Source organism: Conger conger, chromosome 12 (assembly GCF_963514075.1).
Source record: "Conger conger chromosome 12, fConCon1.1, whole genome shotgun sequence".
Taxonomy (NCBI): domain Eukaryota; kingdom Metazoa; phylum Chordata; class Actinopteri; order Anguilliformes; family Congridae; genus Conger; species Conger conger.
The window spans coordinates 697,144-721,422 of NC_083771.1; the positions used below are offsets into that span (position 1 = coordinate 697,144).

The 24,279-nt window shown below is 50.5% G+C and overlaps 4 non-coding genes and 2 pseudogenes across 4 annotated transcripts; all 6 read right to left on the minus strand.

The window, feature by feature from the left end:
• Positions 1-485: 485 nt before the first annotated feature.
• Positions 486-602, minus strand: LOC133105729 (U5 spliceosomal RNA). Its single transcript, XR_009703923.1, has one exon. It is a non-coding gene; the product is annotated as a U5 spliceosomal RNA (small nuclear RNA).
• Positions 603-954: 352 nt separating this feature from the next.
• LOC133106465 (U2 spliceosomal RNA) lies at positions 955-1,135 on the minus strand (annotated as a pseudogene).
• A 5,384-nt stretch (positions 1,136-6,519) lies between these two features.
• Positions 6,520-6,636, minus strand: LOC133105730 (U5 spliceosomal RNA). Its single transcript, XR_009703924.1, has one exon. It is a non-coding gene; the product is annotated as a U5 spliceosomal RNA (small nuclear RNA).
• Positions 6,637-6,991: 355 nt separating this feature from the next.
• On the minus strand, positions 6,992-7,164 carry LOC133106547 (U2 spliceosomal RNA; annotated as a pseudogene).
• A 10,117-nt stretch (positions 7,165-17,281) lies between these two features.
• LOC133105713 (U5 spliceosomal RNA) lies at positions 17,282-17,397 on the minus strand. The gene has a single exon (XR_009703907.1). It is a non-coding gene; the product is annotated as a U5 spliceosomal RNA (small nuclear RNA).
• Positions 17,398-17,746: 349 nt separating this feature from the next.
• Positions 17,747-17,929, minus strand: LOC133106324 (U2 spliceosomal RNA). The gene has a single exon (XR_009704470.1). It is a non-coding gene; the product is annotated as a U2 spliceosomal RNA (small nuclear RNA).
• Positions 17,930-24,279: the final 6,350 nt, after the last annotated feature.

Consider the following 24,279-nt stretch of genomic DNA (forward strand, 5'->3'; position numbering starts at 1 on the left):
TCTTACCCTTGATCTTAGCCAAAAGGCCGAGAAGCGATAACCACAAACTGGCCCCTGCCGACGGCGCCCTCCCGGTGGCCCCGGACCGCGCTCGGGGCAGACGCCACCTGCCCCAGGAGCCGGCCCCCCCTCCCCGCCTTCCCAAGAACCCTGCGCACGCACTGACTGGCCGGTCGGCGAGCTACCGTAACGACCGGACTCAGCTGGCTCCTCCCACCAAGATCCACTGTCCTCCACTGGCAGGCACAGCCGCCAAAAGACACTCAACACATACCGAGTACGCTGTTACGTACTTACTACCGAGTTACTTACTGAATAGCCGCTCTCTAGGCAGCGACCAAAGCTATTTAGCGAGCGGGGCATCGATCGCACGCGGCAAGCAGGCGATAAGCCAGAAACGAGCAAGTCGGCTCGGCTCATCGGCGACTCGCAAGCAACCCGCATACCTGTCGCACATTGCCGTCTGTCCTTAAACTGTTCGAAGTTGCCCCGTCCTGTGGACGGAGCATCCAAAAATAGCACAAACTCAGGTGCGTTCCTCTCCACGGAAATCTTTAGTAAAAGGCGAAAGATTTGTGCGTGCTGAAGAGAAACCCGAGCGAAATGTGACCTTTCAGCGCACCAGGCGCCTCCGGCCCCCTTCCCAGCCACTCCCACTGACCCGGGGTTGCCACTGCTGCCAGGCGGCCGGACAGACAATCCGAGAGGGAAGGTGGGAAAAGCGAGACAGCGCAATGACAACAAACAGTTACGTCCCGCACAGAAAACTACATCATTTTGCTAAAAAACAGAGGCAAGCACACTTACAACAAGGGCACATATTCACCCTATTTACAACACAATTTACATACATACAAAAAAAACAAACAAACAAACAAAAAGGGGGAAGAACAGGGCAACCCACCCACCTAGTAAAGGACAACAAAACACAACCTTTTTTTTCCCCAAAACTTGGAGAGGCGCACCGTTCCCGAACGCACTGCAATAACGGGTCGATGCTGGAAGCGGACGGAGCAAGCTCCTTCTCCGACTCCCTGTGCCAAAAATCCGTTTAATATATAGTCCCCTGATAGGGGACGTATCAGATATTAAACTGATAAGAACAGATTTTTTTTTTTGTTTAAGAAACTTTTATTTTACAAATTACATTTTATTTACATTACATACACATAACGCCAACAGTATACCCCCCAGACATTACATATACATTCATTATTTACACTTTTAGGTACACTATTTACACTTTTGCCTCTTTACAGGCTCAAGGCGTCCTTCACCTTTTCCCATATCTTCTCACCCCTTTTTTTTCCCCCTCCCCGGGCGCACACCCTCATCTCCATCTCCACCCTTCTCTCCCACCCCTTGACACACTGCACTCCTGTCATGCCATCTGAGGGATTCAACATCTTTTTATTTCTGCTGTCCCACAGGGCCAGTTTCCCCAAGCTCACTAGGAGGCTGAAAACCTCCCTCCCCTCATCTTCCAGGCTCTCCACCCCAGCAGCCCTCATGACCCCCTCTTTTCCCACTGCTGTGGCCCATACCGGGAGAAACACCCCCCTGTTTGCCCTTCCCCAGAACACTCTTGCGAAAGGGCATTCCCATAGGGCGTGCCCTCCCGTCTCCTCCCTCCCACAGCCCCTGGGACACAGCGGACTCCTGGCAGTGCCAGCCCTATACATCCTCTCCCTCACTGGTAGTCTTCCCAGGCCCCCCAGCCAGTTCAGGTCTCCTGCCCGGTTTGGGAGCCACCTGGCCGTCAACCACCTCCACTGCCCTCCACACCTTTCCACCTCCCTCTCTGCCTCCCTCGTCCTCCTACCCAGGATCGCATTATATAGGGCTCTATGGTCCTGTAACCCCTGTGCCCTGATGAGCTCTCTATTTGCCCTCCAGACCATCATTGCCCTTGTATAATACCACGGGGTGTCCTCTGCCCTCGGCCCTCTATTGTCCCACCCCACCAGCTCCCTCATGGCCGTCCCCACCCACATCCTCATGAGGTGCCGGCACTTGTGGCCCTCATCTCCCACCAGTGTGTCGAAAATGCTCTTTAGATGTAAAACATCCAGCTTTAGGCCCACGTCCACTAGGCCTCTTCCCCCTTTCTCCACCGGCAAAAATAACACATCCCGCTTTACCGCCTCCAACTGCCCTCCCCACAAGAAATTAAAAATCAGCCGGTTCAGCCTCACCCTGCACACCGCTGGTATCGGAAAAACTTTCCCTAAATAAATTACTTGTGGCAACAAGTCTGCCTTCACCACTAATACCTTACCTGTCAAAGTCAACGCTCTCGCCCTCCACAAGCCCACCCTCCTCTTTATCCTTTCCAGGCACTGCTGCCAGTTCAGCCTATCCGCCCTTTCCCTGCTGAAACGAACCCCCAGCACCTTCATCCCGTCTTCGCACGTTGCCAGGCCCTGCTCCTCCCCCCTTCCCCCTCTCCATCCCTCGGTCACCATCACTGCCGACTTGCTATGATTTATTTTTGACCCCGACCCCCTACAGTACTGGCCCACCAGGCCCATGACCCTCCCTATGTCCCCGTCTGAGGAGACCACTACTGTGGTGTCGTCCGCATACTGCAGCACCTTTACCCTCTCCCCCCCGCTGCCTGTGATTTGCAGGCCTTTGAACTCCCTGTCCTGCCGCATCAGCTCCGCCAGGGGCTCTATGACACATACGTATAAAAGCGGGGACAAAGGACACCCCTGCCTCACCCCCCTACCCTGCCTCACCTGCGCGCTCAGGGCTCCATTCACCCTCACCCGGCTGAAGGCCCCGTTGTAGAGGGTCCTCACCCAGGCGATAAAGCCCTCCCCGAACCCCATCCTGCCCAGCACCTGCACCAGGAAGGCATGGTCCACCCGGTCGAACGCCTTCTGCTGGTCCAAACCGATCACCCCTACCCCCACTTTCCTGCTCCTCGCCCAGCTCAGCACATCCCTTAGCAAGATCAAATTCTGGGACCCCATCCTTCCTGGGACCGCACAGGTTTGATCCGGCCCCAGAACCTCCCCCAGCACCCCCTTGGCCCTGTTAGCCATCACCTTCCCCAGCACCTTGTAGTCGGTGCAGAGGAGTGTGACTGGCCGCCAGTTCCCCAGATCTGCCCTCTCTCCCTTCTTGAACAAAAGGTTTATTACCCCCTCCCTCATAGATAGGGGCATTTTCCCCACTTCTCCCACCCGGTTCAAAACCTCCACCAAATCCTCGGCCATTATTCCCCAGAAGTGGGTGTACAACTCCCTGGTGATCCCGTCCCTCCCTGGAGTCCTCCCCACTTTTAGGGAGAACAAGGCCTTCCTTACCTCTTCCTGACCTATCTTCCCCCCCAGGGCCTCCTGCTGTCCCTCCCTTACCTTCCTCCAGAGCTTCCCTACCAGCCTGTCCCCCTCCTCTGTGTCCCTCTCCTCTCTCCCAAACAGCACAGAGTAGAAACGCGCTGCTGCGTCCAGCTTCTCCTCTTGCTTCCTAACCTCCCCCTGGCCTGTCATTATCGCCTCCATCCATCCATCATTTTGGCGCTCCCTCACCGCTTTAAAAAAGAAAGGCGTTACCTTTTCGTCCCTTTCCCTCCTCTCCACCCTTGCCAGGAAGGCAAACCGCCTTGCTTTCCCTATATAGTGTGCTTTTATGCTCTCTTTTAAGGCCTTGACCTCCTCTGTCCTTACCCTCCCTTCCCTGTTTGCCAGGCCCACCCAGTATTGCAACTCGCTCTGCAGTGCCCACACCCTCTCTCTCTCTTCCCTCCTCTTCGCTATACCGTAGGCCACACAGAACTCCCTCACCCTTTGCTTCACCACCTCCCACCACTCCAAGATGCAGGAAAATTGGGCTTTGAAGGCCTTCCACCCCAAATAAAATTCTGCAAACTGCTCCACAAACACCGCATCTTCCAGGAGTTCAGCATTAAAGCTCCACGTCCTGCTTTTCTCCCGTTCCCCTCCCTCTAAAATGCATTTTATTGCGCAATGGTCGGAGGACCAGCTTGGCAACAGCACAAAATTTTTTAACTTAAACGCCTTTGAAACAAAAAAATAATCCAGCCTTCTCCTACAGCCCCTGGAGTTCGCCCATGTAAACCCCTCCCCCTGTCGGCCATTTTCCCTAAACCCATCAAACAAAGAAAACCTAACTAAAATCTCTTTTTCTAAATAACTAACTGAAAAATCCCTCCTTCCTCCCACTATCCCTTCGTCCACAGCCACATTAAAATCCCCTCCCAAAATTATACCTCTATTCGTGGCCAACAAATCCGGCAACAACTTAAAAAAAACCAAACGCTCAGAAATGTTGCACGGGGCATGCACGTTTATGAGCCGTAGTTTCTCCCCCCCCCACAAAACATCCACACACAGGAGCTTTCCTGGGACTACGGTCAGGAATTCCTCTACCATTACCCCCCTTCCCTTAAACAAAATCCCCAAGCCATCCGCGTGTACATTGCCCACTGACCAAATTGAAGGCCCCAAAACCCAATCCCTTCTAAACATAGCCACGTCCTTCCCCCCTCCCAAATGGCATTCTTGCAGGAAACATACATCAAAAGGGACCTCTTTCAATGATAAAAACAGTCCCACTCTTTTGTCCTGTTCCCTTATGCCCCTGGCATTTAGAGACATGAAAATCCTCTCCATTACTAAGAGTGTATTAAAGTAATTATTGGCCTCCGGCCTACCTCCGTCCGAAAATCTTCTCCATGGCCACCCTCGGATCCGTTGGCAGTGGAGCCTCCGCACTCCCCATCTCCTTCTCCACCTCTTCGGCCCAGTCCTTGGGCCTCGCCATGGCTTCGGTAGGGGCCCTTGCCTTAGCCTGCCTCCCACCCGGTGGAGCTCCAGCCATCTCAGGCCTCTCCTTCCTCTTCTCTCCCCTCAGCCTGATGACGGCATCCTCCTCCATGGACAACTCCATGTCGGAGTCGTCACTGCCCTCATCCGCCGTCTCCCTCCCCTCCATGCTGTCGGGACCCAGATCGGTGTCTGGGATCGGGCCCTCCTCAATGTTAGGCCCCGCTGGGCCTGGTGTAGGCCCCTCCACCTCCGCTGGGCCTGGTGTAGGCCCCTCTGCCTCCTTTGGGCCTGGTATAGGCCCCTCAGCCTCTGCCGGGCCTGATGCAGGCCTCTCAGCCCTCGCCAGGCCTGCTGTAGGCCTCTCCGCCTCCTTTGGGCCTGGTGTAGGCCCGTCTGCCTCTGTTGGGCCTGATGTAGGCCTCACAGCTTCTGTTGGGCCTGGTGCAGGCCTCTCCACCCCCGCTGGCCCTGGTGTAGGTGCTGCTCTCTCCCTGGCTGCATCGGCGTAGGTGCGGCGTCGCTCAGGGCATGCCCTCATGGGGTGCTCCCCGGAGCCACATACGTTGCAGGTGCGCGGCTCCTTACATTCGACCGCCATGTGCCCTCGCTGCCGGCAGTTGTGGCACACCACCGACCTGCACCCCGCGTCGACGTGCCCCACCTCCATGCACCTCCGACAAAAAGGAGGTTGCCTAGAATAGGAGATGTGGCCCTTCACTCCTTCGACCGTGCAGAGGGCCGGAGGATGGAGGTAGCCCTCGTAGCCATGGTCACTCTCCCGGAGCAGGACCTCGTACACCATCTGGCCATTCCAGAAACCGAAGACGTCCCTCCGGTACCTGGGTCCGGCCACCACCCTGGCGTACCTCTCGAGGTACCTCCCGACCGCCTCATCTGGCACGTTCATGTCGAACAGGTTGATGATGACTACCCTGTGGTTCCTCCTCCCCATGGACTCCACCCGGAAAGCCCCCAGATCTTCCCTTTTGCATCTCTCCATGAATGCCTGGAATGCTTCTGGTCCTCTGAAGGCCATGTCGACGAACTCCTCTCTCCCGTTCCTCTGGATGCCCAAAATATCCCTCTCTGACAGAGAGAACTTCTCCAAAACAAAACTCTTCACGAATTCTTCCCTCTGGGGCATGCTCCCTGGGGCTCCTGCCCATTTCACCCTTGCAGTATTTCTTACGGCTCTCCAATTACTCGATGACATACTTACTTTCGCTTCTATCCACCACAATCCACTTGATCTTAGCCAAAAGGCCGAGAAGCGATAACCACAAACTGGCCCCTGCCGACGGCGCCCTCCCGGTGGCCCCGGACCGCGCTCGGGGCAGACGCCACCTGGCCCAGGAGCCGGCCCCCCTCCCCGCCTTCCCAAGAACCCTGCGCACGCACTGACTGGCCGGTCGGCGAGCTACCGTAACGACCGGACTCAGCTGGCTCCTCGCACCAAGATCCACTGTTCTCCACTGGCAGGCACAGCCGCCAAAAACACTCGACACATACCGAGTACACTGTGACGTACTTACTACCGAGTCACTTACTGAATAGCTGCTCTCTAGGCAGCGACCAAAGCTATTTAGCGAGCGGGGCATCGATCGCACGCGGCAAGCAGGCGATAAGCCAGAAACGAGCAAGTCGGCTCGGCTCGTCGGCGACTCGCAAGCAACCCGCATACCTGTCGCACATTGCCGTCTGTCCTTAAACCGTTCGAAGTTGCCCCGTCCTGTGGACGGAGCATCCAAAAATAGCACAAACTCAGGTGCGTTCCTCTCCACGGAAATCTTTAGTAAAAGGCGAAAGATTTGTGCGTGCTGAAGAGAAACCCGAGCGAAATGTGACCTTTCAGCGCACCAGGCGCCTCCGGCCCCCTTCCAAGCCACTCCCACTGACCCGGGGTTGCCACTGCTGCCAGCCGGCCGGACAGACAATCCGAGAGGGAAGGTGGGAAAAGCGAGACAGCGCAATGACAACAAACAGTTACGTCCCGCACAGAAAACTACATCATTTTGCTAAAAAACAGAGGCAAGCACACTTACAACAAGGGCACATATTCACCCTATTTACAACACAATTTACATACATACAAAAAAAACAAACAAACAAACAAACAAAAAGGGGGAAGAACAGGGCAACCCACCCACCTAATAAACGACAACAAAACACAACCTTTCTTTGCACAAAACTTGGAGAGGCGCACTGTTCCTGCACGCACTGCAATAACGGGTCGATGCTTGAAGCGGACGGAGCAAGCTCCTTCTCCGACTCCCTGTGCCAAAAATCCGTTTAATATATAGTCCCCTGATAGGGGACGTATCAGATATTAAACTGATAAGAATAGATTTTTTGTTTTTAAAGGTTTTTATTGTATCAATACATTTAAAAATTACAATACATTATTTTTGCAAGGGCAAGTCATTACAGGAATAAATAACAAATCTTAAATAACAAAATCACAAAATTACATTCCATATACAGAAATACAATAAAAGGTATGTAATTTTATTAAAATTCACACCATGACCTCTTACCCTTCCCTTTTTTTATTGATAAAACCACACAAAACTGTTTAAAATAACCAACAAGATCCTTAAAAAAGATGACCTTTGTACCGGGCAGCACACAGTGCGGGCCGACCAGATGGCCTGTTTAAAGCAGTTTATTGCCAGCCACAGGCACCTCCACTTGCGTGTGTCCATTCCCCTGCCCACACCATAGAGTACAGTCTGGCACTGCAGGGTCCTTCCCGCTCCCAACAGCAGCTGGATCAGGGGCCCGCACTGTGTCCAGAGGGTCCTTGCCACCGGGCAGTCCCACAGGCAGTGGCGGACCGACTCTTCCTCTCCACACCTGGGCCAAGGGCACTTTGCAGTCCTGGCCAGTCTCCGGGCATGCAGCACTCCTTGGACCGGGAGGACCCCATGCGCCGCCAGCCAGGCCAGGGGCCTCTGCGACCAAAACATACACAATGTCGATTTGCTCCAGCCCTGATTTGCAATCTCACTCAGAGTTTTTCATGAAACTTGAGAGCCCTGATATAGAGAGAGAACAGCAAGGGCCCAAGAACAGATCCTTGTGGTACTCTGTATCTAACCCTGGATTGATTAGAGGAGTCATTGTTAAAGTGCACAAATTGATATTGGTCCGATAGATATGATCTAAACAAAGAGAGAGGCCTACAAGTAGAGATGCAGCCACTGTCAGAAGTGAGGAGTAGGTCATTGAGTACTTTTACCAGGGCTGTTTCAGTGCTGTGGAAATTTTCTGACATCAACGTTGAGCCACAGTGATGAGTTTTGATACAATTTAATATTCCAGACATGGACTGTGTTCCTTGTTGCAGTCCCAAAATCCATGTATCTGTTCGGCTTTAAACTGGGGACCTTTAGCGTGAGAAGCTAACATTATAAGCACAACACAACCAAAACCGCATTTCAGCAAGATATTGCAAAGTAATTGCTTTGAATGCCAAGTCATGAAATTTTTTTCTGTGGAAGCACGTTTTCCAGCCCAAATAATTCCGGTATTAAGCTTGATGTGACGTTTCTGCAGTGTAGTGGTTATCATGTTTGTCAAGAACGACAAAAGTCCTTGGTTTGAAATGAAGCAGAAACAACTTTTTCCACTGTAAACACTGCCAAAGCACATTGCGATGAACAAGGATTTGTGGGTGTGGATGACGTCAATTTATGGATTAACAAGATGGTTCTTCGGGCGTAATGTACTCAGGCTAATTGTCAGGAGATAGATTGGTTGGTTCACGTAGAGACTAATGTTTAAAATGTTCTGACATTAACCGTGAGCCACAGTGATGAGTTTTTAAGCAATTTGATATCCAGGCATGTTCTGAGTTCCACGTTGCAATCCCAAAAGCCAAGTATCTGCTTGTGAGGCTAACGTGATAAACAGTACAACACCAAAACCAAATGCCAGCAAGGTTTCATACGATTTGCTTTTAATACTAAGTTATGAAAATTGCAACAACAAAAAAATTGTGTTGAAGCACGTTTCCCTGCTAGCTAGTGGCTATCATGTTTGCCAAGAACGCTAAAGGTTCTCGGTTCAAAACCGAGCAGAAACAGCTTTCACATTGGCCAAGCACACTTGAGATAACTAAGGATTCATGGGTCAAGTGATCTTTTGGATTAACAATGTAGCTCTTCTGGCATAAATTACTCGGGCTAATTGTAAGGAGATAGATAGGTTGGTTAAAGTACAGATCGATGTTTGAACTTTTCTGATATCAACGTTAAGCCACAGAGAGAAGTTTTACGCAATTGATATTCCAGACATGGACTGTGTTGCTTGTTACTTGTTGCAGTCCCAAAATCCATGTTTCTGCTCGGCTTTAAACTGGGGACCTTTTGCATGAGAAGCTAACGTGATAAGCACTACACAGCCGAAACCACATGCCAGCAAGGTGTCGTACTAATTGCTTTTAATGCTAAATTATCTCGGTTCAAAACCGAGCAGAAACAGCTTTCACATTGGCCAAGCACACTTGAGATAACTAAGGATTCATGGGTCAAGTGATCTTTTGGATTAACAATGTAGCTCTTCTGGCATAAATTACTCTGGCTAATTGTAAGGAGATAGATAGGTTGGTTAAAGTACAGATCGATGTTTGAACTTTTCTGATATCGACGTTGAGCCACAGAGAGAAGTTTTACGCAATTGATATTCCAGACATGGACTGTGTTGCTTGTTGCTTGTTGCAGTCCCAAAATCCATGTTCCTGCTCGGCTTAAAACTGGGGACCTTTTGCATGAGAAGCTAACGTGATAAGCACTACACAACCGAAACCACATGCCAGCAAGGTGTCGTACTAATTGCTTTTAATACTAAGTTATGTGTCACGTTTCAGGTCTGTCTCGCCATGTTTTATGTTTATTCATGTTGTCTTAGTCACGTAGTGTCTTATCATGTATTATGTTAGTCTAGGTTCGTCATGTTGCTTAGTTTATTTCTTGTTACGATTTATTTTCTCGTCATGTCTAGTTATGTTTCGTTACGATTATATTACCTTGTTATGTTGAATGGTTATCGTCTTAGTTTCGTTTTGTATTATGTTTTGATTTATGTTTATTGTTACGTTAACTGGTCGTTGTGTATGCATACACTTTTACATGTCTTTCCGCAAACCTTGCGGTCCGCCTTTTCTCTCTCGCTCCTTCTGTCATTCACTCCCTAATTATTTCCATTTGTCTATTTACTAAAACGACTAACGCTAGATCAGGATTGGGTAGAAACTAACAAGACTAATCATGTGTTCATGTTACCTTACGTTTCTCGTGCATGTCATTTACTAATTTACTAATGCTAGGGCAGGATAGGTTTATTACTAACGATTACTAATCTCCTTGTTAAACTTGTCATCCATCGCACCTGTTTTCCATTTCCTTGTTACGCTCTAACTAATTGTCTACACCTGTCCCGCATTTATAGCCCAGTCGCGCAACTGTGCTTCGCGAAATTGTCTGCCTCTGTTTTCCACGCAACTCTTGAGCATTTACTGTTTTGATTACACGTTACGATCCAAGCCTGTTTACCGACCATAGTTTATTGATTTCTGTTTTGTGACCATCGTTTGTTTTTTGACTACGTCCTCGCCTACCGTTTTTGTACTTTTGCCCCGCTGATTGTTTCATGGTTTCGACTCCCGCTTCGCCCACGACTATGCCTCTGCCTGCCGTCCGCCTGTTCATCTGCCCCGCTGACAGCTCTCCTGCTACCGGACCTCCCTGCACGTCTACCGACTACGAGATTGCCTCTTCCCTCGGCACCGTGCTTTTTGTTTGTTTTATATTTGTTTGGCTGGATCTTCGTGTATGGACTTTGCTTGTGTTTACTACGCTCCTGGGACTCGTCCCGAATAAAGCCCTAACGGGACTTTATTTAACTATTGTTTCTGAGTCGTGCATTTTGGGTCCAACCCCCACGCACCCGTCTCATTATGAAAATTGCAACAACAAAAAAATTGTGTTGAAGCACGTTTCCCTGCAAGCAAGTGGCTATCATGTTTGCCAAGAACGCTAAAGGTTCTCGGTTCAAAACCGAGCAGAAACGGGTTTCACATTGGCCAAGCACACTTGAGATAACTAAGGATTCATGGGTCAAGTGATCTTTTGGATTAACAACGTAGCTCTTCTGGCATAAATTACTCGGGCTAATTGTCAGGAGATAGGTTCAAGTACAGATCGATGTTTGAACTTTTCTGATATCGACGTTGAACCACAGAGAGAAGTTTTACGCAATTGATATTCCAGACATGGACTGTGTTGCTTGGTGCAGTCCCAAATTCCATGTTTCTGCTTGGCTTTAAACTGGGGACCTTTTGCGTGAGAAGCTCACGTTATAAGCACGACACAACCGAAACCACATGGCAGCAAAATATATTAATTGCTTTGAATGCTCAGTCATGAAAATTGCACAATTTCTTTGTGTTGAAGCATGTTTTCCTGCCAAAATAACTCCGGTATTGAGCTTGATGTGACGTTTCTGCAGTGTAGTGGCTATCATGTTTGTCAAGAACGCTAAAGGTTCTTGGTTCAAAACCGAGCAGAAACAGCTTTTTTCCGCTGTTAGCACTGCCAAAGCACATTGCGATGAACAAGGATTTGTGGGTGTCGGTGACGTCAATTTATGGATTAACAAGATGGTTCTTCGGGCATAATGTACTCAGGCTAATTGTCAGATCATAGATAGATTCCAGTAGAGACCAATGTTTGAACTCTTCTGATGTCAATGTTGAGCCACAGAGAGACGTTTTACGCAATTTGATACTCCAGACATGCGCTGTGTTCCTCCTTGCAAACTCAAAAGCCATGTTTCTGCCCAGTTTGTAAGCAGGGACCTCTCGCGTGTGAGGCTAATGTGATAACCACTACACAACCGAAACCACATGGCAGCAAGGTATCATACTAACTGCTTTTAATACTAAGTCATGAAAATTGCACAATCTTTTTGTGTTGAAGCACGTTTTCCTACAAAATGAAATCTCAGATAATGAGTTTGATGTGTAGTTTCTGCAAGCTAGTGGCTATCATGTTTGCCAAGAACGCTAAAGGTTCTCGGTTCAAAACCGAGCAGAAACGGGTTTCACATTGGCCAAGCACACAGCAAGATAGCATTCAAAGTAATTCATATAAGTCATGAAAATTGCACAATCTTTTTGTGTTGAAGCACGTTTTCCTGCCAAAATAACTCCGGTATTGAGCTTGATGTGAAGTTTTTGCAGTGTAGTGGCTATCATGTTTGCCAAGAACGCCTTGGTTTGAGACAGAGCAGAAACAGCTTTTTCACTATAAGCACTGCTTTAGCACACCTGCGATGAACAAGGATTTGTGGGTGTGGGTGACATGAATTTATGGATTTAGAAGATGGTTCTTCTGGCATAATGTTCTCAGGATAATTGTCAGATTCATAGATAGGTTCAGGTAGAGACCAATGTTTGACATTTTTTTACATCAACGTTGAGCCACAGAGAGAAATTTTATGCAATTTGATATTCCAGACATGCGCTTTGTTTCTCGTTGCAATCCCAAAAGCCATGTTTCTGCCCAATTTGGGGACCTTTGTCTTTTGAGTCTAATGTAATAAGCACAATACACAAGGAACCATATGCCAGCAAGATATAATAATAATTTATTTTAATGCTTAGTTACAAAAAGTGCCCATTCTTTTTACATGTTTTCCTGCAAAAGGAAATCTCAGATAATGAGCTTGATGTGTAGTTTCTGCAGTGTCGTTGTGGCTCAACGTTGATATCTGAAAGGTTTGAACTTATCTCCAGACAATTAGTCTTTGTACTTCATGCTAGAAGAATTTGTTAATCCATAAATTCATGTCACCCACACCCACAAATCCTGGTTCATCACAAGTGTGCTTTGGCAGTTCTTGCTCAACTTTAAACTGAGGACCTTTTGTTTTCTTGGGAAACGTGATAGCCACTCCACTGCAGAAACTACACATCAAACTCAGGATCTGAGATTTCCTTTTGCCGCTGTCAGGGTTTCCCAACTCATTTTCCAGCCAGTACCTTTTTTTGGCTCACGTGTGCAGATTGCTGCCTTGGTTAATTGGTAACCAGGTGCAGTCTAATTACCAAACCAGTTATCCATTATTGGTAGGCAGGGCCTACTCTATTTAAGCCTAATTTTCCCTCCTTTCTGGGTTTGTGTGTTTCATTTTGCTTCAGACACTGAGCCAATGCCCAGCAGCACAGATATTTTAAAAGACATTCAGCATTTCTCTTGTTTTAGGATTAAGATTAGGATTTTGTCTGATTATGCCCTGTTCAGGTTCTCTTCCTAAGATGTGTTACTCTGTATTCAGGTGGCTCTATCAATTTTCTCGAATATCCTCTCTTCTTCTAAAGCTCTCCACTTATTCTATAGAAACTGTGTTTGGAAGTGCCTAAGTCTAAATGGATTCTTTTACCATTTTCCCTTTCTCCTCTTGTGGTTCCCCTAGATTCTATTGGTGGTTATCAAATGTCCTGTGGTTAACTGTGAAGGTTCCCTTTTCGGTTGTGTCTGTTCCTCCATCCCCACTCCCTTATAGCAGGAAAACATGCTTCAACACAAAATCATTGTGCAATTTTCAGAACTTTTAATTAAATGCAACTAAAACGATGCCTTGCTGCCATGTGGTTTCAAAAGTATCATGGTTATCGCATTTGCCTCACACGAGACTGGTCCCCAGTTAGAAACTGGGCAGAGACCTGGCTTTTGGGATTGCAATGAGGAACAGTTGCATGTCTGGAGTATCAAATTGCCTCAAACCTATATCTTTATACCTATACTGATGTCATGCCAGAAGAACTCCTTTGTTACTCCATAAATTCACATCACACGCCCACAAATCCTTATTTATCACAAATGTGCTTAGCCAGTGCTTTCAACCCTCTGGGGTCTGAAGGCAAAATGAGAACTAATGACTGCCACACTCTGACATTTGTCAATTTAATCAACTTTATATATCCAAAGTGTGTAATGTAATTATTTTCAGCACAAACTCCGCTACAATCATATGAGAACAGCAAGTAGGACTGAATCATTTCTGGGTTGTAAATTGCTCTAGAATCACACATTCAAACCCTCAGTTTTGAACCCGTCCAGGAATGTTGCAAAAGCCTGCACTAACCAATTGTAACGATGTTAGGGTTGCTGACATTTGTTCATCTTGGTCTTGGGTCTCAAAGATATTGTAGTAAATCCAATTAGAAATATAAAATATAAGGCTGAGTAAGTAGGCTTTTCACACTTGGCCTGAACCCCCCCTACCTCGAAGAGAATGCCTTTCCACAAAGCAATACTCGGTGAGCCATTTCAAAGACAAATACATATTTTGATTCAGGAACTTATTGAAATCACCTCACAATCTACATACAATGAAGATGCAATTCACAAATATCCCAAATGTGCCCTTTTAGCTGTCCGCAAAGGGGGACATCACCCTCTTTGCACTTCCACGGAGTGTTCTGTTTCTTCCCAATGTCCATCCTGCACAGCATGCACCTCTTGTGACCATACGACGCCACCTTGTTGACATCCAGAGTCTGTGTGGCTGGAGGCACAGGCACATGATCATACATGGCCTGTTGAGATTCCTTGGGTTCCGTCTCTGAGACACCACACACCTGTGCAGTGAGCTCCTCCATAAGTGCCACTGCTTCCTGTTCCAGTGATGACAGTTCTTTGTATAGCATGTAAGAATTTGTTGCAGCACTGTCCAAAATAATAAATCCTGTGTGTGTGTCTATATAGCCTACAAACAAAGGTGCCTCTTTACCTTTAAAAATGCAGAGGTATTATTTTGAGATGTAATTGTAAGAATCCTTCATGAATTCAGAACAGAGTGGGAACTTACAAACACGCATTACTGACTATTCAGAAAAACACGGGTTTTAACACAGCACACATTTAACAGTATGATCGTAAGACATGCACTTCCTCTTGCAGTTGGTCTGTTTAGCAAAGTATTTTCTCTCTGCCATTTCCCCAAACGTAGGTAAAGTACATTAATATTGATTGTGCTGCAAGTACAACCAGTTTTAGAATCCTGCCTACGCCACTACACATCACATACAGTCAAATAATTATTTGATCCCTTGCTGATTTTGTAGATTTGCCCACTTACAAAGAATGGATTTGTGTAGAACTTTAATCATAGGTGCATTTTAACATTGAGAGACAGAATATCACAAAATAATCCACAATAACAACATCATACTTTTTATAAATTTATTACCGTATTTTTGCATGAAATAAATATTTGATCCCCTACCAATCAGCAATAATTCTGGCTCCCACAGACCAGTTAGTTTTCCATTAAGAAGCACTCCTAATCTCAGCTCATTACCCAAAACACCTGTGTCAACTCGCTACATCGTTATGTAGCTGTATAAAAGACACCTGTCCACACAATCAGATTCCAACGTTTCCACCATGGCCAAGACAAAGGAGCTGTCTAAGGACATCAGGAACAGGGATGGGCTACAAGAAAATAACTTCTCACCAAGCTGCTTGTTTAACAACTGTTGGAGCAATTATTAGAAAATGGAAGAAACACAAACTCACCGCCAATCTCCCTCGGTCTGGGGCTCCACGCAAGATCTCGCCTCGTGGGATATCAATGATCATGAGAGAGGTCAGGGATCAGCCCAGTACTACACAGGAGGAGCTTGTTAATGACCTGAAGGCAGTTGGGACCACAGTCATGAAGACAACCGTCAGTAACACACTACACTGTGAAGGATTAAAATCCTGCTGCGCGCGCAAGGTTCCTCTGCTGAAGAAGGCACATGTACAGGCCCATCTGAAGTTTGCCAAAGAACACCTGGATGATCCAGAGGAGGCTTGGGAGAAGCCACACCCTGACCACCATTTTCACCTTCTGCCCCTTCTTGGGCTTCCTCGCCCTTTCCCTCTTCCTTCTCCTCCTGCTCCTTCCTCATGGCCTCCCCCTCCTCCCGCTGCCTCTCCCGGGCGTCAGCCCTCGCCTGTTTAGCCCTGTTAGCGTAGGAATCAGGGCAATCTCTGAACAGGTGGTTTGACGACCTGCAGAGGTTGCACCTGATTCCATTCTCGCACTCAGCAGCGAGATGCCCCACCTCCCTGCACCTGTTGCAGAAAATGACCTGGCAGGCCTCTGCCAGGTGGCCATGGGCCCCACACTTCCTGCAAAGTTTTGGCTGGCCTTGGTAGAAGACCAGCCCCCTGTTTTCCCCAAGAACAATAAGGGAGGGCAGGTGTCTCAACCCCCCATAACCAGTTCTATCCTCCACCAATTTAACCGGAACCTTCCAGCTCCCCGTCCAGATACCGTCGATGTCAAAAATTTTCTGTGCTGGCCCCCTAACGAGACAGTAGTTGGCCAGCCACGATACCAGGTCCTCTGGCTCCACTGTCTCGTTATACATCTTGAAGATAATGTGTTTTACTGAATCGTCTGTGAGCATCTCAATATCAAACATTGAGAAGCTCTCCTTAATGTTTCCGACGGTGTTCCAGAAGGAACCCAACAACTGGGGGGTTCGGAAGCTTACATCAAAGCCCCGACCCCGGGGAAGAACCACCAGACAATTAATATCTCCCGGCACAAACTTTAAAGCCCCGATTAGAAGCTTCCTGGAGAAGTCCAAACGGGACATCTCCAGGAGCTTCCCTTCCTTCTCCCTCAACGAGAAACGGACACAGCAGTGCCTCCGGGCGCCGACCCTAGCAGCCGCCATCCCGGATACGCCACCACACAAAAACTAAACCACACTACAAACAATTTAACAGAAGTATCAAACACACAGAGACAAAGGAAAAGCACGCCCAAAAAGGGCCTTACCCTCCCGGAGGACCCCCTCACTCCTCCTCTCCGGTTGGGCTCTTTAACACAACCTACACAAAAAAAAGGACACAAGCAACACAAGCAACAAAAAAGACAACTATTATTTACTTACTTTTTTGGAGCGCGACAAGACTCCTCTCCCACCAACCAACGATTCGACCGCCTATCTTAGCCAAAAAGCCGAGAAGCGATAACCACAAACTGGCCCCTGCCGACGGCGCCCTCCCGGTGCCCCCGGACCGCGCTCGGGGCAGATGCCACCTGGCCCAGGAGCCGGCCCCCCTCCCCGCCTTCCCAAGAACCCTGCGCACGCACTGACTGGCCGGTCGGCGAGCTACCATAACAGCCGGACTCAGCTTGCTCCTCCCACCAAGACCCACTGTCCTCTACTGGCAGGCACAGCCGCCAAAAACACTCAACACATACCGAGTACACTGTTACGTACTTACTACCGAGTTACTTACTGAATAGCTGCTCTCTAGGCAGCGACCAAAGCTATTTAGCGAGCGGGGCATCAATCGCACGTGGCAAGCAGGCAATAAGTCAGAAACGAGCAAGTCGGCTCGGCTCATCAGCGACTCGCAAGCAACCCGCATACCTGTGGCACATTGCCGTCTGTCCTTAAACCGTTCGAAGCTGCCCCGTCCTATGGACGGAGCATCCAAAAATAGCACAAACTCAGGTGCGTTCCTCTCCACGGAAATCTTTAGTAAAAGGCGAAAGATTTGTGCGTGCTGAAGAGAAACCCGAGCGAAATGTGACCTTTCAGCGCACCAGGCGCCTCCGGCCCCCTTCCCAGCCACTCCCACTGACCCGGGGTTGCCACTGCTGCCAGCCGGCCGGACAATCCGAGAGGGAAGGTGGGAAAAGCGAGACAGCGCAATAACAAACAGTTACGTCCCGCACACAAAACTACATCATTTTGCTAAAAAACAGAGGCAAGCGCACACTTACAACAAGGGCACATATTCACCCTATTTACAACACAATTTACATACATACATACAAACAAAAAAACAAACAAACAAAAAGGGGGAAGAACAGGGCAACCCACCCACCTAGCAAAGAACAACAAAACACAACCTTTTTTTTCACAAAACTTGGAGAGGCGCACCGTTCCCGAACGCACTGCAATAACGGGTCGATGCTTGAAGCGGACGGAGCAAGCTCCTTCTCCGACTCCCTGTGCCAAAAATCCGTTTAATATATAGTCCCCTGATAGGGGACGTATCAGATATTAAACTGATAAGAACAGATTTTTTTTTTTTTGTATAAGAAATATTTATTTACACAAATATAATTTTACATCATATTCACATTACATACACATAACACACACACTGTACAGACCCAACATCTTTTCTACAGACAACACATATACATTCACTATTTACACTTTTATGTACACTATTTACACATTTGCCTTTTATAGGCTCAAGGCGACCTTCACCTTTTCCCATTTCTTTTCGCCCCTTTTTTTCCCTTCTACCTGGGCACACACCCCTATCCCCACCATTACTCTCCTTTCCCACCCGCTGTAGCACTGCACCCTCGTCGTGCTACTTGTGGGGTTCATGACTTTCTGATTCCTGCTGTCCCACAGGGCCAGCTTCCCCCAGCTCACTAGGAGGCCGAACACCTCCCTCTCCTCAGCCTTATGACTCTCCACCCCAGCTGCTTTCATGACCCCAGCCTTGTCCACCGCTGTGGCCCAGACCGGGAGAAACACCCCCTTATTTGCCCTCCCCCAAAAGACCCTTGCAAAAGGGCATTCCCACAGGGCATGCCCTCCTGTCTCCTCCCTCCCACAGCCCCTGGGGCACAAAGGGCTCCTGGCCGTGCCGGCCCTGTGCATCCTCTCCCTCACCGGTAGCCTTCCCAGACCGCCCATCCAGTTCAGGTCTCTCGCCCGGTTTGGGAGCCACTTGGCTGTCAACCACCTCCATTGCCCTCCGCTCCTTTCCACCTCCCTCTCTGCCGCCCTTGTCCTCCTGCCCAGGATCTCTTTGTAGAGGGCCCGATGGTCCCCCAGCCCCTGTGCCACGATAATCTCTCTATGAGATCTTAAAAAGAGAGCTGCCCTCGTGTAGCACCACGGGATGTCTTCCGCCCTCGGCCCGCTGTTGTCCCACCCCACCAGCTCTCTCATGGCCATCCCCACCCACATCCTCTTGAGGTGCCGGCACTTGTGGCCCTCATCTCCCACCAAGGCGTCATAAATGCTCTTCACAAACAAGACCTCTACCTTCAGGCCCACGTCTATTAGGCCTCTCCCGCCCTTTTCCACCGGAAAAAATAAGATATCCCTTTTTACAGGCTCTAGCCTCCCTCCCCATAGAAAATTAAAAATCAACCGGTTTAGTTTGATCTTGTACACCGCCGGGATCGGAAAAACCCTACCTAAATAAATTATCCTCAGTAAAATGTCCGCTTTCACCGTTAGGACCTTACCTGAAAGTGTCAGCGCCCTCTCCCTCCACACGCCTAACCTCTTCTCCACTTTCTCCAGGCACTGCTGCCAGTTCAGCCTGTCCGCCCTCTCCCCGCTGAAACGGACCCCCAGCACCTTTATCCCCTCCTCACACGCTACCAGGCCATGCTCCTCCCCCCTTCTCCCTCTCCATCCCTCGGTCACCATCACTGTCGACTTGGTATAATTAATTTTGGATCCTGACCCTCGACAGTACTGGCCCACCAGGCCCATGACCCTCTCCACATCCCTCTCCGATGAGACCACCACTGTGGTGTCACCCGCGTACTGTAGCAGCTTTACCCTCTCCCCCCCGCTGCCCGGGATCTGCAGGCCCCTGAACACCCCGTCCTGCCTCATCAGCTCTGCCAGGGGCTCTATAACTCAGACGTACAATAGCGGGGACAGGGGACACCCCTGCCTCACCCCTCTACCCTGCATCACCTGTGCACTCAGGGCCCCATTTACTTTTACCCGGCCAATCACCCCTACCCCAACTTTCCTGCTTCTTGCCCAGCTCAAAACATCCCTTAACAGAATTAAGTTCTGGGACCCCATCCTTCCTGGGACAGCACAAGTTTGGTCAGGTCCCAGAACTTCCCCTAACACCCCCTTGGCCCTGTTGGCCAGCACCTTCCCCAGCACCTTGTAATCGGTGCAGAGGAGAGTGACTGGCCGCCAGTTCCCCAGATCTTTCCTCTCCCCCTTCTTGTAGAGCAGATGCACTACCCCCTCCCTCATCGATACGGGCATTTTCCCCACTTCTCCCACCCGGTTGAAAACTTCCACCAGATCCTCAGCCATTATTCCCCAGAAGTGGGTATATACCTCCCTGGTAATCCCATCTCTCCCTGGCGTTTTCCCCGCTTTTAAAGAGAACAAGGCCTCCCTTACCTCTTCCATCCTTATCCTCCTCCCCAGAGCTTCCTGTTGTCCCTTCCCTACCTTCCTCCAGAGCTGCGCCACCAGCCTGTCCCCCTCCTCTCTTCCCTCCCAAACAGCACCGAGTAAAAAAGCGCTGCGGCGTCCAGCTTTTCCTCCAGCTTCCTTACCTCCCCCTGGCCTGTCCTTATCGCCTCGATCCACCCATCATTTTGCCGCGCTCTCACTGTTTTAAAAAAGAAAGGCGTTACCTTCTCGTCCTTTTCCCTCCGCTCCACCCTTGCCAGGAAGGCAAAACGCCTTGCTCTCTCGATGTAATAAAATTTTATTTTTTCTTTTAAAACCTTGACTTCCTCTGCGTTAACCCTCCCTCCCCTGTTTGCCACCCCCACCCAGTATTGCAGCTCTCCCTTCAGTGCCCACACCTTCTCTCTCTCTTCCCTCCTTTTCGCTATGCCATAGGCTATGCAAAACTCTTTTAACCTAAGTTTCACCATTTCCCACCACTCCAGCACACAGGAAAACTGGGCTTTGAAAACCCTCCACCCCAAATAAAATTCTGTAAATTGTTCACAAAAAACAAAATCTTTGAGGAGATCGGCATTAAAAAACCATCTCCTTTGTCTTCTAGCCTCCCCTCCCCCCAATATACACTTTATTACACTATGGTCTGAGGACCAGCTGGGAAGCACCACAAAACTTTCCACACTCCGTTTTTTCGAGGCAAAAAAATAGTCCAACACTCCTGCAGGAACATAGCATCAAACGACACCTCTTTAAAAGATAAAAAATTATTTTATTAAATACTTACACAAATACATACCATCGCCGCTACACCAATTGTACATTCAACCTTTTTAACAATACATCCCCTCAAGCCCCCCACCCCCCACTTAACCATACTTACAACTCACCCCAAACAACCAACTGAAAAAACCATACAAATACAAATACAGAAACAAATACCAAAACCAGCAAGCCCCACCCCACAAACCCCGAACCCGACCACCCCAATCACGTACATTATATTTACATATTTACATATTTACATATTCCCGGGACCCCCCTCCCAGAGGAAAAGCCTTTCCAGGCCTCCCCAGTACTTCCGCACCCATTCCCACCCGTGCACCACCCCATCCCCCCTTATTCTCTCCGCTACCCTCCCAGAGAACCTATAATAGAGCTGGCTGGGAGTCAGGACCCTGAGCCTCGTCCCCACTGCTGCCATCCTGTCCTCCCACAGCACCCACTTTCCGTACCCTACCACCTTCCACACTACACCCTCAGCCACGGCTCCCACTGCTGCCAGCCCCCGCCTATACATGACACTCTCCCTGCTCAGGGTGAAGGCAGGCCCTATCCCACTGAGGAGGCCCCGCACCAACCCCCAGTACACCCCTGCAAACCGGCACTCCCACAGGGCATGAGCCACTGACTCCACCAGCCCACAGCCCCTTGGACAGAGTGGGCTGGCACTGCACCCATGGCGATGCAGCACTTCCCGCACCGACAGCCTGCCCATCGCGCACAGCCAGTGGAGGTCCCGCACCACCCCTGGTGCCCTCCCCCCGCTCACCTTGCCCCACTCGAGGTTCAGCGGCACCCCTTCGGGACCTGCCACTTGCCTGCCCGCAATGCTTTTATACAGCAGCCTGTGCTGGAGAAGTCTCTCCCTCTCCACTGGAGCTGGGCACTGCCTCAGGAAGCGCAGCACTGCCTGATAGGCCGGGGACTGCTCTTCTGCCTGTGGAGCCACGTGGGTCAGCGGCAGGACAGCCCTCACCACTACCACCCTCCCAGTCAGCGACAGCCGCCGGCGTGCCCACACCCCCAGCCGTGATCTTACCAGCGCCAAACGCTCTTCCCAGTTCCGCTCACCACTGCCCTGGGGAAAAAAGCGCACCCCCAACACCTTCAGTCCCCCTTGGCACCGCTCCCAGCCACCGTAGTCCCTCACCTCCTCCCTCCACCAGCCACACAGCAGGACTGAGGACTTGGACAGGTTCACCCTGGAGCCCGTCCCTGCCGCAAACCTGTCCACCAGGACTCTCACCCTTGCCAGGGACCGAGTCGACGACACAAACATTGTTGTGTCGTCAGCATACTGCTGGATCTTCAAAACGGCCCCTGCGGCCCCTGGGATCCTCACCCCGTCCACTCCTGGGTCCCGGCGCACCAGCTCTGCGAAGGGCTCCATGAACAGGACGTAGAGCAGCGGGGAGATTGGGCACCCCTGCCGCACCCCCCCCGCTTGCTCCACAGCCCCGCTCAGAAACCTGTTTACCCTTATACAACTGTACACTCCCCTGTACAGTGTACGCAGCCAGGACAGAAAACGGGGGCCCAAACCCATCCGTTCCAGGACCCGGAACAGGAAGGCATGCTGAACCCGATCAAAAGCCTTCTCCTGGTCGATGCTCACCACTGCCAGAGGAAGGCCCCGATCGCGCACCCAGTCAATCGTGTCCCGCAGCAGAACCAGGTTCCAGCTGCAGGACCGCCCAGGTACCCCACAAGTTTGGTCAGGGCTGACCAGGACGTCCATCACCTGCTTCAGGCGAACCGCAGCCGCTTTGGCCAGCAGCTTATAGTCCGCCGTCAGCAGGGTGATTGGACGCCAGTTCTTAAGATCAGCCCTGTCACCTCCCTTGTAGAGCAGCGTCACCACTCCTTTCCTCATGGAGGCCGACAGCTCTCCCCCCTCCAGAAGAGCCTGCAAGACCTCCACGAGGTCGGGTCCAACGAGATCCCAGAAGGCACTGTAGAAATCCCATGGGAGTCCATCATGCCCCGGGGACCTCCCTTCCCTCATGGAGCGGAGCGCCCCTGTCAGCTCCTCCAAGCTGAGCTCCGCCTCCAGTGCCTGCCCTTCCTCCCGCCCCAACCGGGGCACCACACACCCCAGCAGTGCCTCCTGCTCCTCCGGGTCGCACTCTCTCCTGCTGAAGAGGTCTCGGAAGAAGCCCTCCGCAATCCCCAGCATCTCCGGGACCCCCGTTTCCAGCCCCGCTTCCCCTTTCAACCCGGAGATCATGGCGGCCCTCCTCCGAGCCTCAGCAGCCTGAAAAAAATATGCAGTGGGCTTCTCCCCCTCCTCCATCTCCCTCAGCCGGCCCTGGAAGGCCGAGGCCTTAGCCCTTCCCTCTAGGAGACTCCTCACCCTCTCCTTTGCCCCCTCATAGGCCTCCCACCTCACTGCCCTCCCCCTGTTGAGCTGGGCGTGCATATAGGTGAGGACATCCAACCACCTCCTCACCTAAGCCCGCTCCCTCCGCCGCTGCGCCATGCTATGGTTTCGGCAGAAAAGCCCGAAACGTGCTTTGGCCGCCTCCCACCACTCTACCGCTGTGGGGTATAAGCCCCGCAGAGCCCTCACGGCCTTATAAAAGCCCCTAAAGGCCTCCGGGAAAGCCCTAGATTTTATCAGGGAGGTGTTCAATTTCCAGTACCCTGGACCCCATTGCGTGTTGGGAATGGGGACCACCACCTGCAGCATGTCATGGTCCGATGCCCATGAAGGCTGCAGCGTGGCGGTCACCCCCACCCACTCCTTCGCCACAAAAATGTAATCCAGGCGGCTCGCAGCTCCCCTGGAATTACGCCAGGTAACGCCTGGAGCCGCCGGATGTGCTGCCCGGAAGGAGTCGACCAGGCCGTAGTCCCTGACCAGCTCCGCCAGCGCTCTTGCTGAATAATCCCCCCCAGCAGCGCTAGTCCCACCCCCATCCAGCGACACGTTAAAGTCCCCCCCCAGGATGATCCGCCTGGAGGTGGACAGACTGGGCACCAGCTCCCTAAATACCTCCAGTCTCCGCCCACTCCGAGTTGACCCGTACACGTTAAAAACTCTTATTTTAAAAGGACCCTGATTAATGTCTGTGTACATCGCCCGCCCTGCCACAATGACTCCTGGATCTCCAAATCTAAACCCTTCACCAGGATCCCCAGCCCATCGGCATGAACGCTGCCCACCGACCACGCCGATGGGCCCCACGTCCACTCCTCCGAGAAACCCAGTACATCCCCCATGTCCCGAAGGTGCACCTCCTGTAATAAAAACACGTTGCCCCTTGTTGCTGCTAGAGAGGCAAAAAGTGCCTGCCTCTTCCCCGAGTTTCTTAATCCCCGCACATTCAATGTAATTACATTTACAACCATTTTTTAAACAAAATTTCTCCAAACCTTCAGTCTCCTTCCTTCTCAGAGGAGTCCCCCTCTCCCTCGAGTCCTTTCTCCATCCCCATCACCCCTGTGATCCCCGCCACGTCCCAGCCCGCAAACTGG